Genomic DNA, 14,469 nt, shown 5'->3' on the forward strand with positions numbered 1-14,469 from the left:
TCAGAAAATAATGTTTCCCTAAAATAACAGAACTTTAATAAAACTTCGTCTGTCATTTCGAGCAAATAAATCGCTCGATCCTGCGCACAAATTGAATAATTTTGACTGTTTGGTCGTTTTCAATTTGAGCAGTTGCTAATTTATAAGCCATTGGAATATTATGATTAATTAATAAATGTTCATATTTAAGAATATAAATATATAAAATTATTTTATATTATTTGACAATGCTGAAAAATGATCATAAAATCATCACTTTGATGCTGTATCTTTCATAGTTAAAAAAATATTCTTGACATATATTTTAAACAAAAAAGTTCTCCGTTTAAAACGGGTCGAATTATGATACTCTGAATTTCCTTATTTTAAACCAGCCAATCCCAATCTACAATTGTTATGTGGCATTTCTTCCTCGTTTCTACTATTGTAACGACCTAAAATCGTTTAAAATAATGACATTCATATCTTCATAATTCGATTAATTTTATTTCCAAAATATGGAATTGTTTTATCAAAAAAATCATATTTCATAGAATATTTTTGGCAGACTATGATCGAGAGAATGCATAAAAATTTAAGACGTAATTTTTTTCAGAGATGCATTTATGGATTGAAACAACATAAAAGTAAGCTTAAATCATTTCAGAACTCATTTTCAACTAGAATCTTAAGTCTTTTTCTAACATTTTGAAACTGCCTAATCACGATTCGAGTGAAATATCCAAAACTTTAGCTACCGAAATGCGAAATTTGCCTTAAAGTATCGTAATCCTTTCAAAAAATCATAATTTCTATTTGTAAAATTGTTTATCGGTCCACTCTATTATACAAAGGTCAATTAGTGATGCCTAATCCACCGTAACTCCGTAATAGAAACCAAATCAGGAATGAGATAGAAAACCTGGCTCTTTAGAAATTTCACTCGGCATAATGCTCATAAAGTTAAGGAGCTGCATCCCTTTTTACACAAGCAACGAGTTGTCATCTCGAAAAATTTTCCCACTCGATCATCCGAACAGTTGGGAATCCGATGGCGCTAGGCCAATACTCTAGGAAGTTATGATACCGATGTTTATAAAAGTTGGTTTGTCACATTCTAAATTCTTAAGTGTGCATCTTGCGCCCTTGCATTATTGCGACACAGCTTATGGAAGGACGGAACGTACCGCAGTAGCCTGGTGATAAAGTCTTGGCTTTGGAACCGGAGGGCTTTAGGTTCGAGATCCGATTGTAACCTAAGAACCGTCATGTCTGGTGCACGTTAAATCCGTCGGGGCCAAAAGACCACCCACTGGTGTGGAGTGGAAACTTGGAGAGGGGATGCCAGATCAGGTGTCGTCCATATCATCTGACCGCGGTCCAAAACTATGAGGTCCGTCTCAAAATAGCTCTTCTGTTGCTTTTAAACGAGACGGTAATATAACCAAGCAGAGACGAAAACTTTTATTATTTAATAGTAATCAATCCGCGTACGAAAAAGTATATAATTATCATCCACCTGTTATATTCATTGGATATTGGCATCCATTTGTTGCTTAATCTGACACCTTTCGCCGCAAAGAATAATCCGGGAAGTGCCACTGGAATTCGTTTTTGCACCTAGGGCTTTACATTCGTCGTTCCTAGGGCCTACCGACAGCAAGAAATTAATGCTTAGGTATAGATAAAAATTATCATTTCTTTAATGCTTGCCATTATGGAGTTTATAGTGGAATAACAATCACTTTCTGACTGGCATGTACACAGTGGAATCGTAACTTCCACGGTTTTAAGCTAATATACAGGGTGCCCAAAAAATTGGATTAAACTTTTATTAACCAAAATATTGCATCTAGGCATGTACTTCCAATTACAAAATCTTATTAAATGAGGTGAGTCATTGTATGAAGACACTAGCTTATACGGAGATCGGCAATAAAAAGTTATTAAGAAATGAATTTTTTTTATGACTGCCTAAATGTAAAAATATTAGTTGAATAATTTTTTTTTCTTGCATTCATCTCAGCACACTCACATTTTTATATCTTCATTTACTAAGTTATGCGGATATATGCTCATTTTTAAATTTAGAGTTATCAAAAATTTAGTTGGAGATATTTTCTAAAAATGAAAGTTCATTCAATATCAGAATATTGTCGGGCTCAAATATTTGTCTAGTAGGACATAATCCAATAATCAAAAATTGAAAGGCCTTTACTAATCACACATGTTGTTCAGCTGCCATTTCGACTTTATTTAGAAGGAAAGAGAAAATGAATTTTCAAAATACCTTTAAAAAGTAATATAAAAAGAATATTCTTTATTCGCAATTGTATGCTTTTCTAAAGAATAAAGTATTTTAATAGTTTGAAAAGCTTTGCATTGCTGTTGATTAGGCTGTATAAAATCGTAATATTTGCTGTAGAAAAAAGTACTTGTTTGTAATTTCCTTCTGCTAAGTATATTTACTGAAGGGTTCAGTGACTATAGACTACCGGATCCTTACTTCTGTGGGGAGGAATGAGCATGATGAGGCATTATGGCAAAATATTTATTTTTAGATTATTGGTATATTTTTCTAATTGTCCTTATCTAATGTACTATCAATCAGAATTCATCATTTCGAAAATGATAGTACGGAGAATACTTAATCCTAATAAATTAATTCCTAACAGCATTCGTGGACTGTTCTATATAGTTTCAATCAAGTACTGACGAGAATTTTACATTTGAGCCTTTCTTCAGGTAAAATTTTTTTTTAAAAATCCGGAGAAATGTAATTTTGATTGGCGAATATAGCTTTAATCGAGTTTGAATCATTCGTCTTCAATACGATCAGTTTTGAAACAAGTCTATTCTTCAGACGAGAAGCTCATCAGTAATGGCAATTTTCTGTAGATATGTATTCTAATATTTTCCGGAACTCATTGGGCAGTCTCGTTTCGTGCAGCATTGCACAGAACAGTAACTGATGTGTTCGTTAGTACTCAATGGAATTGTGACTGAAATTATCCTTGACAGGGCTCGGACATGTATGTTTGCCCCTGCTTGCCACATGTCTACCGTAAGATGATGGTTAAATACAAAACTCCTTGACTTTTTAAAATTTCATAATGAATCACCTGATTTGACATTTCTTGATTTTTTTTTTATTTACAAGATCGGGTAAGTTTTTTGGTGTGTAATACACCCTCTGTCGTCTTAATATCGAAATCAAGAAGCCTTGATATCACGAACAATGAGCCGAATCCCGTACACGCAATTATTGTTAGAATATAAATTTTTTGAAAGTTAAAATTGCTCATTCCAAGCAAATTTTCAAACATTTTCCTTAACATATCATTTGACTATTTTTTTAAAAAAAATTTAATAAATACATATTACGATTTTGAAATAACTATTTAATATTTGTATCATCTCTAAAATATCCAACAAAAGACTCGATCAAACACCAGTAAGAAATGTGAAAAAGTAGTCTACGTTAATAGATTTGCCTTTTAATATCTTAGAAAATTATTTTGCAGATAAAATCTTGAAACTATGTGTTTATAGATGAGTGTAAGAGGAACAATTTACTTACTGGTACATTTTAATTATGAATATAGCACGAAAGTTTAATTTTTGTATTTCTTTTTATTGTCAAACTCTACAGCTGCCACAGCGTTTTGATACAATTGCTTACCTTATTTAATGAAGCTTTGCAATTAAAAGTGTATGCCTAACTCCAATATCTAGGAAAGTAAATACTTGTTTATCTTTTTTGAGACATCCTGCTTATTTCACACAGAAAAGTTTAAAGAATTACAATCTTTAGTGACACAAAAAGTTTTTTTTGTATTGAACGTTTTCTATCAAAATCTCCGTCAAAGTGACAATGAGTGTGATCGCTCAAACAGAACCCTTAGGTATTTGATGTGTTGAATGTGTTATACTTTTTTACACATATTACAAAACGGGAGTAAAGCCGTTTCTTATATATTTCACTAGTTTCATCCTCTCATAATTATGTTATATATAATCAAAATTATATTATTCCAATAGAATTTCCCCTTTTTGTGTCAGTTACAACCGAAATCTTAAATTGCTTCGAACAGACATTGAAATAACAGTGTCAAAATTGCATGAGTCGGTTAAATCCGGACATTTCAGTATGTTGCTGTTCTAAAGTAAATGTAAAAATAATGTCTTTTAAACATATTGCTTGTAAATTTTATTGTTAGTTTTCCAGACCCTCTTTGTTGTCCCTTTGTAGAAATAGTATCTTCTGTAATGATTGTGAAAGACTGATTTGTATTGTTTGTTCTATTACTGAGCTTATGAAAAGAAATAAAACACAGTCAGTCTGTTAGTGTTGTATTTGGTGCTTCTGTATCAATAAATGTTTTCATGTTGTGGATACGATTGGCGGTTTTCTTTCTCGAAAATCTGATATCCTAGAAAAACAGTTTCTCTCAAACACTTTTTCTCTCAATAAATAGAATGGACTGTATTGGGTTTTTTAAACAGTTTATTGCGAAATTCAACAAAGATATATCTAATTATGATTTGATTAATGCAAACTACATTATTAAAGTGTTATAAAATTATACTATTAAATCGCACTCTGTATTAACAAAAGATAAATCTGAGAAATAATCCTAGATTTTTGAGGTTTCGTCTCCTGCGTAGTAAAAGAGCTTCTGCCCCATGGTCCAGCTCGCACAAATACCCAGTCTGAACTAAAAGGTTTTCTTGTTCCCATTCCAGAATGACTGAAGCTGCAAATTAGCTTAAACAATGGGCATGACTAAAAAGCGTGGAAAAGGCGCGGATCTATAGCTTAAAGCAATCAAATTTGACACTTCAGTACTTTTTGGGTGGTAGGTACTCGCTGAAAGTGTGTTTAAAAATTTTAATTATTTGTTTAAAATTAATCTAAAAGTTAATTTTTCGCTCAATAACTTCGGTAGCACATTATCACAAATAATTATAATAATATCTTGATTTGTAAAAACATTTATAAATTTTGTATTTCTGTTTGAATTCTGTGCAATTTTTTTCTCTAATTTCAATAAATTTTTCAAAATCTTTTTTACGACAATTCTTTTAGTTTATTCATTGACCGGGATTTGTATTGGCATACATTGCAAAGTTATTAAATTGATTTTTTTTCTAGAAACATCATCGCCTCTATAACTAAGAGAATATCTTAAAATTGAAACAAAGAGGAGGAATGAATCCTTAAATATTGTCATGCTTCGCATTGAAGGTTAGAATCTCCTTTATTTTTCCCCCTACAAGTACCAGATTTGGATCTGCTGCTTCTTAGTCTAGTCTTAAAGTAATCCTCAATTCAAATATTTCCATAGCTAACTTAATAGATTGCGTAGCCGCTGTACGAGTCAATATTTATCATGCACCGCAGAGTCACATTCGCTTAACTCACCCGTGATTCATTCATAGTGCACCGTATCCGAATGGAGTACTTACGGATAAAGGAAGAGTGGGCCTCGTGTAGTACGAGATTTCAATGAAATAGATCAACAGGGCATTTAAGTTATTACTTTTAATATATGTCATTGTATATATATCGAATCCTAATTTTCTCATTTAAAACTAAAAAATAATTTAGAAATACACACAAGAAAGATGAAAAACTGTCTCAGATAAAACTTTATTCATTTAGTTTTTTTTTTCAAGCAATGCTATTTTATATCGTAGTCATTCATATTGAATAAATATATAACAATAATTATTATTAAAACAAAATTTATTCCATTACAAGAAACTACAAATGTTCATAACTGAGTGAACGCATGTAATAAATTGACAGCTAGATCCTGTTGGCTCGACTTAAACAAAAAATTTTCACTTGCAATCTGTTGGCTTCTATTTAATCTAGCAATGGATTTTTCAGACAAGGATTAAAATAAATAATTATATTTAATTAAATTCTAATTTCATATTTCACAAATTTCCCCCGGTCATCTTGCATATAAAGCAGGACGGTGTGTTACAATAGGATCCAAACTGATCCCCCCCCCTTTCCAAAAGAAACTCCATAGGAATCCCCAACTGAATTGAATATATTATTTTGAAATTTCTAACAAAGTGAACATTTTAGTGATGAATAAATGATGTTATAATAACTAATGTGACTCTTATTTCCGCTGTTAAAACAAAGCAAAAATAATTTTTCTAACTACTGATACAATTTTATAATACTGAATTATATAATACAATATATGTTTTTTGCTAGTTCTAAATGATCCATTTCTAATACAAATGTATATAAAAGAATATCTATGGAACTTGTTTAATTCTTTTATTGCCATGATTCTCGCCTGATGAACGGACCGTCTAATTAAGAGACTCCTTTATTATCTCATAACTATAGAAGAGAAGAGGTCATCTAATTAGGTTAATAATTAATATTAGATCGGAGGTGTAACTGCAAGTGAGTCATGCGACAGTCAAAGTGTTCATATCAATGATGAACCGCATAAAAAATGGGGGTCACTTACAATTCTAACAGGAAATGATTTTGCCATGCGGCACAAAGGTTAATTCTCCTGAATCTTTTATCAGCATATCTGAAGAGATAGATGCTTAAATTCTGATGCGAAAATCAAGTATGAGATTATATATTCGTAGTGCATAAACACAATGCTTTTAAAACTCCGATCTAGTTTGAATAGGTTACGATCATACACACTGAGTTTTTTTCAGGATTCGAAGAATGTTTTAGCCGCTCGCAGAAGTACATTTTTAATATTTTTTTTCCCCTGGTTGAGCTACTAAAACAGATTTAAACTGAACAAAGGAGAATAGCGCATAGTTCGCTCCTCTTTCCTGGTGACACTGTCAATCGTAAAAATATTCTCAGTTTAAATCTAAATGAGCTCATTTAGATTTAAACTGAAGTATCAAAATTCTTTTACGTGCATCTCCTGCGGCGTACTACCCTTTAAATTTTAAATTCAAAGTTGTAGGTAAAAACAAAAGACAGTTGTAGGTAACCCATTTAGGTCTAAAGGAATCACAGGTTAAATTTCGTGCAGATTGTACCAACCGGTTTTATTATGCAGGTGTTCCATCAGTTGGAACGTTGCGCCACTAGAAACTCTGAAAAGTGAGACTCAGCGAGCATTGCAATAAAGCGCGAAAATGAATCTTCCATTGAATAAAAGAGCACTGCTATATACATGTGTAGTAGATTTAAAATGAATTAAAGTGCACCACAAAGCGAATAATTTAAATCCTTTAAGATGACACCAGTTTCATGAAAATACATGGATTTACAGACGAGTAATAAGTGCTGAAATGTTGGTGAAATTCAAATTCGAATTGTCACTAAAATTTTTGATTCAGAATTCCAAAAAAATCCGTATAAGCTACAATTTGTCAAATTTACCAAACACTTTCCCATACTAGAAGAATGACAAATAATCATTACTTGTGAAAAGATCCTGGAAAACATGTGGACCAATTAAGCAATCGCCGATCATTCCAAGCCAAACATTTAAGCTGAATCGTGTCTGGAACGAAGAGTTTCATGCTACATGCGGATTTTGTTGCGCGTATTGATGTCAAATGCACTAATTGAAAATGCCATCTCGAGTAAAAAGTGATTCATCTGTCCACAGTATCATTCTCAGGAAATGCCTACTTCGATACTTCTCTGCAACAGCCAACGGCAAAATATTAGACGCTTTTGGAAGTCTGTACTCCGTAATTCTTGCACCTGTGTAAAATGGTATGGACGATATTCGTTTTCGTGCACGATTTTTATCATTGTACTTTGTCAAGTTTCAACTTCACTAGCAAGTGTAGAGAACCCACACTTGGAGTTTCATCTCCCTCGACGGTGAGGGATCAGTGATTCTTACTTTTCTCAAAAATATTACTAAACGAACTAAAGTCTCCCTTAACCTCTGGTGAACTGCAGAAAATACAACAGGGTTAGGTGTACGACTATTTAGGTAATGCAGATGACATTCTTCCTCTGCTCCCAGTGAGTTACCATTGCAAAATTCGTGCACAAATACCTGCGTGCTCTTCGTTTGTAAAACGAGGCATATCCGTTAAGAGGCAAAAAGTAATAAGCACAACATGAAAAAAAAAAATCGGACGAGCTGAAGCGACGTCCTGAAATATTGAAGCAATAGTAGCAACAAACATCTAAACGGCTAATGATGCAATCAGTGGATTGGATTGCCTTTTCTACCCATGTGTGTGCCGAGCACAGATAGACTACGACACATCTGCACACCCGAAAACATTCATAACAACAGATTTGCGTGCATTCCACTTATCTAAAATTGTTTTGCTCGGAGAATTTGTGTCGAATATCTCTCAATGAACACTGACTTCCATGATGCATTGGTAACGAAAGGTTTAATTTCGCCAGAAGTAAAACATTTATAAGGTTACACGGTGGTCTCATTCGAAAGCCGATGGTATGGGCAAGTTTTTGGTAAATTGGACGAATTGTAGATTGTACGATTTTTTCGGAATTCAGAATAAAAAATTTTGGCGACATTCCAATTTTGAATTTCGCCAACGTTTCAGGGCTTATTACTCGGCTATAAATCCATGTATTTTCATAAAACTGGTTTCATTTTAAAAGATTTTAATTGTTCTGTCAGAAAATGTGCTTACTTTGCATAAGAATACTCCCAAATATTTTTTTAATTTAGATTTTTTCACTATTTGGAGTCAAATCAATTTATTCGCCATAACTCACAAACTGCATGAGAAGGGACATGGTTACTGTATCATTTTATGATCCCGATGGGCTCTTCTATCATTCTCTTTCGTATATCAGAATTGATCAAACTCCCCCTGTATATTGGAGAATATACGAGAAGGCAACTTCCTTTGGTTTTAGTTTTACATTTCAAAATAGTATTGATAATAATATAAAAATAATGAAAATAAACTTCTAGTATTAAAAATATATGTAAACACATGTATACGTATAAATATATATAAGATATGATCCAACGTATATGCATGCATACATATATTGTGCATGTGAAGGGACACGTGTCTCTAAGAACGTACATACGTGCACTCATACGGAAGTAGGTATACCTGCAGTGCGTATACTTGTATACCTATAATGATTAACCTCGCGGGGGGGGGGTAAAGGAGGCACTCGACATTATTTTGTTGCCGATCGCCGTATATGAAAATTAAACATACCATTTAAAGCTAGTAACATATACTATAAATTCCTGTGCCTAAAATGTTTATATATGATTGTCTACATATTTAAAACTGTGCAAACTTTGAAATTTCCTGTAGCAACACTTTTTTTTTATGTCTTAAATAAATTTCCTATGGAAAAAATGAGCAGATTGCACATTTCGGTTAATATATATCGGGAGATATTTGACATTTTCTCTTAAGGAGTTGTTTCAAGGATTCAAGAAGTTGTTCAAAAGTATTTAGATGTATCAGATTTATATACCCTCTGAACTTCGGTAGTAGTATTCGTTTATCTTTGTGATAGTTTAAGAGAATCTTTAAAATTTCAATCTATATGTTAAAACTGGTTGCCACTTCATGCATAATAAAATATTTGCTGTGAAAATTTCTGGGAGAAGGTTGATTCTTTCCCTCAAAAAAGCGTTCAAAAGCATTGAAAACTTTGCATTAAATTGCATCCGAGCCTGAATCGCCATTACGCTGAAAACCTCAAAATCGATTATAGAGTGAGGGAAAACTTATTTATATTATCTTTGAATCCTGCATTTTGTTATCAGAATATATTATTCTTAACATCATTGCTTGCTACTCAGGGACTTCGAACGATGCACCACTTTATATTACGAGAACTTAAAAAAATGCATTTTATTCACTGATAAATATAAATCAGTTTAAACTGCCGATAAAGTATGGAAATTAGCGTTCTATACAGAAACTTTTTCATTCTAAAAGAATTCATTATTTCAGTTACATTAACATCCCGTTTTTAAAGCAACACTAAGGGTCGGATTTCCTACTTTTGATTCGCGGTCAGGTGATGAGGACGACACCTGAACTGGCATCCCTTATCCAAGCTTCCCCACCACACCAGCGAGAGGACAATTGGCCGCGACTGATTTGGCATACACCAGAGCCGCTTACACGACGGTTCTTCGGTTGAATCGTGTCTCGAACTTGAAACCTTCCGGTTCCGAAATCGAGACCTTATCATCAGGCCACCGCGGTGCCTGTCACTCCTTCAGAGGATCTCGTCGTAGAGATTAATGAGTTAAATACTTGTTTACAAAAAGTTAGAAAAGCAAATTCCGGTTTTCATTCAAAATATCAGTCGTTTCAGATGACAAAGCGGTAAAATAGCTACTTAAAAATATAAAATAACAATGAATATCCCTTAATTTTCAAATGAAATTAAAGAATTTTAACCTAAAAATTAAAAGTAAACATAATATTTATAAGAGCAATTAATATCACATTTATAATTTGTTGAATGACAAAATTGTGATTAAATTAGGAAAATATTTAGATTCAAATATTTATAATCAATGCCTTTACGCAATTTTAATTCATAGAATTTTTATTTGTTGAATGATAAATTTATGATTAAATTGGAAAAACATTTTGAAATATTTCTCCGAATTTTTCGAAAAATGAGAATATAATCAAATAGATTAAAAATATATGGTTTCAAATATTCATATGTAGTACTATGAGTAATTGAAAAAATACAGATTGTTAAAATAATAAAAAAAACAAGCAATTAAGAAATAAAATATAATTTTTTTAACAAAAATGTGTCGTAACAATACGATGCTAGACAAAGTCTTGTTTATAAAAGAGTTAACTTCACAGTAAAAAAGTAGCGCCACATAAAAAAAATTAAACAAAGCACAAATCAATTTTTGATATCCTTCATTTCGTAATGTGCGACGAAGAAAACTTTTCGGAAATTCAATCCTCTCTTACGAGCTCATGAAACATTTTCTATTTGTAGATTGTTCTGGGCGAAAAAAATAATTATTTTTCTTCCTCAGGATCTTTTACCGAAAAGAACAAAATGTTTGACAAAGACCTGAGAATTGGTTACAAATTCATGGAATGTACTATCTCAAATGGCAGCTGCTTTTAATATTTTATTTATTTTGACTGAATCTGATGAGAGATGAGCAAATAAACAATGGGAGTCATTTTGCTTTAAAGAATTTTACTTTCTTACATACGAAGCATAGAGAAAGTATTGCAATCTTCAAAAAATTGGAACTTTAGATTTTGACAAATCTCCAAATTGTAGATATCCCTGCGTTCGAAAAACCAATTTTTGGACTTATGTCCGTCAGTCTCTGCGTCAGACCAAATTGAGCTGGACGGTTGAAATTCAAAATACGACTTTCGCACTAATTTTGTAAATTTCTGTTGAATTTTAAGCAACATCGGTTCAAAGGAAATCTGTCTGTGCGACACTTCGAACATAAGTAAACACTGTAATTAAACGAAGGATAAAAGACGGTGCACAGAATTAACATAAATAGTCTACGCTCCTATCAAATTTTGAGCTGTAATCAAAAAGATTGACCATCCGTCAGTGCGTAATTTGAGAAGCATATAAACACGATGTCTTAAAAACACAATGACTTAAACATATCGAATTTGGTATGCGATTTTGTGGTTACCATTGCAATCTGTGTCAAATTTTAGTTTCCATTGGTTGGGGGAAAAGGCGTCTAAAACGCAAATTCATTTTTATTAGAGAAAATTTTGGAGAAACCTCTGCTACTGGTTTCGAAAGCCTTGTTGTGTCTCGAAAGCCACAACAAATCACTAAAATGTCTTAGCACTTTACCGACCGGTAGCGGTTCGAACATACTATGCCATTTCACCGCCGGATAATCCGTCGAATAATCGACGACCGGTTGGTAAGCGCCGAGAACAAAACGTCGATTAATCGACGGCCGGTTGGTAAGCGCTGAGAACAAAACGTCGATTAATCGACGGCCGGTCGGTAAAGTGTTAGGATTTGCTTTTCTTTAAAGAAAGTTTTCTAAATTTTGGGGGGCTTTGTTGCTTAAGCTTAAAATAAAATGTAAAATATACTCATAATCATCGTTCTAGGTTAATATATGCAAGAAATATATTAACAGTCTAATAACTAATTCAAAGGTCGCAAAAAAATAATTTGACACTTAAATGGATTAGTATTCAGCTAAGTCGCATGTGCAATTACAATCCATCAAGAAGTAACTTCGATACTATAGTTATTTTTCTGTCTTAAAATATAATTTCAAAATTAATGTGACATCAAATCCATATCTTTCTTTAAAACGATGACAGATAAGCGATTTCGATCAATTATTGGGGGCAATGCGAGTTTTTATTCTTTTGTGAATGGAAAATTCATTCAGTGTTTCGTTTTTTATGCCTAAATTAAATTAGGCTAAAATGTGTGTATCATAGTTTCCCATACTATGAAGCTGTTTCAATTTTTTCTTTAAATTGATTGTTATGAAGAGAAAAGATAATAAAAATAAGATATAAAAAATATTAGATGTAAAAAAAATAAACCTTTCAGTATCTTACAATCTATAAGCCCAAGCACGTTACACCGAATGGCAGCCAGAATATCGCATGTCAATCATAACTTTTCAGTCGTTCATTCGAATACCGGTTCAATATCGAACTTTTTTATTAATTTTGTCTGTAAATATAAAAGTTTGTGACGTTTCACAAAATATAGCGATATATTTTTGAATAAATAAATATAAATTTGTAGAGAAAAACTAGATAATTGCAATTATAGTTTGCAATTAGGCAAGACTAAATTGTGCTTCGATTCTGAGTTTTGACAAGAATAATTGATTGGAAAGAAGATTTAAATTTGTAAGTATTTAGGAAGTTCTCTCTGTATAGTGGTTAAAACACTGAATGCGAGTCATAGTTGTTCAGTTCATTTCGATTCACGCCATATGCCCGAACGACGCTATCCCCCTCCCCTTTTATATGCAAAATTCGTTGAGAATTCTGATCTTCCGTTAAGGAATCTGTATATCCTGATGAATGAACTTTGTTTAATATGCTTATCTCAACTTCCCGTATAATACTATGAAGGTTTCTGAGATTTATCATTAAATTTCAAGGCGATGAATACTGCAATTTAAAATAGTTTAAATGTTCTAAAAATGCTCTTTTCATACACCGGGAGTTCGGTAAGCGACGTTTGTATTCTTTTGCATCTAGGTCAGTATTGCAATTACATACAGCATATACAATATCAGAGCATAAAAATGTTCCTCGTTACTGAAATAAATAATTCAATATCAAACACATGTTTGAGATAAGAATATTATTATTGTTCAGTATTGAAATACTTTGAGACGTTCAATTTCTGAGGTTTCTCGTCCTTTTTCATAAAATGAAAGTGCAAGTATCAACTAATCAAAATGAACAACAGTACACGCGATTAACAAACTTTTTTGATGACCGGAAATACACTATTAGAAAAATAATTGCATGTGATAGTTTTTCTACATTAAATAAATTTGCATTTCTGAAATAAATATCTTAATCTAAATTTGTGACTAGACCCTGTGGGAATTAACATGTATATGCTGTAGGTGGAAGCACGAACTTCCATCTAAAGCGAGAAATAATTCATTCACTTTTTTACCCTAAGGGGCTGTATTAAAACTTAACTTTTTAAACTTAAAACTTTTATAGAAGCCAGAATATTTTCATATGATTACCCTTCTTATTTAATTGTAACTGGAAGTATATGTCTTAGGGCAATTTTTAGGAAAATAAGCATTTGTTCTACTATTTCGGGATACCGTGTGTATTTCTTAAAATAACAAAGCAGTTGAAAAAAATAGTGCTATTCTCTTAAAAACTAATCAAAGAAATGTCACAGAAGTTCAATTTTATGAATATTCACTCACACAAATTCAGTTTCTCCAATCGAAATATGAACCGACTTCCAAACCAAAAGTTTCAGGAGATTCAACTAGCCCTGATGACACTCTTCTATAAATTCCTTAAATCATGGATAGTGAATGCCAACCTGGACATCAGTAATGTCATTACCTTTTATATTTTTATAGGAGATGTAATAATAAAACAGAGATCTGATATTAATGAAAACAAATTATATAAACAAATATTAATAGCTTAATAGTTTGTCAATGAGACCTTCTACAGAATGCTAAATTTTAAGTAACATAATTACTTTTAATATATATTCTTCCATTATTGATTGTTCAGAAATGAAGATTCTATTTATTTATTCATAATTCATTCCAATATTTTTAGTGTCTGTAAGCTATTGAGAACTGAATCCAGTATGCTGAATAATACTTTCTATTATTTTAATTCTTCAAGCCAACTAGCATGCTATTGGACATTTACAACAAAATGCAGTATTCCATCTTGGAATCTATTGCATATTTTGCAAGAAAAGAAAAAAAGTAAAGAGAATGAGCCAACAAGATGTTAAATACTGTAATTTGTATCGTATGATTGTAATTTTATAAC

This window comes from Argiope bruennichi, chromosome 9, assembly GCF_947563725.1.
Source record: "Argiope bruennichi chromosome 9, qqArgBrue1.1, whole genome shotgun sequence".
NCBI classification, from domain to species: Eukaryota; Metazoa; Arthropoda; class Arachnida; order Araneae; family Araneidae; genus Argiope; species Argiope bruennichi.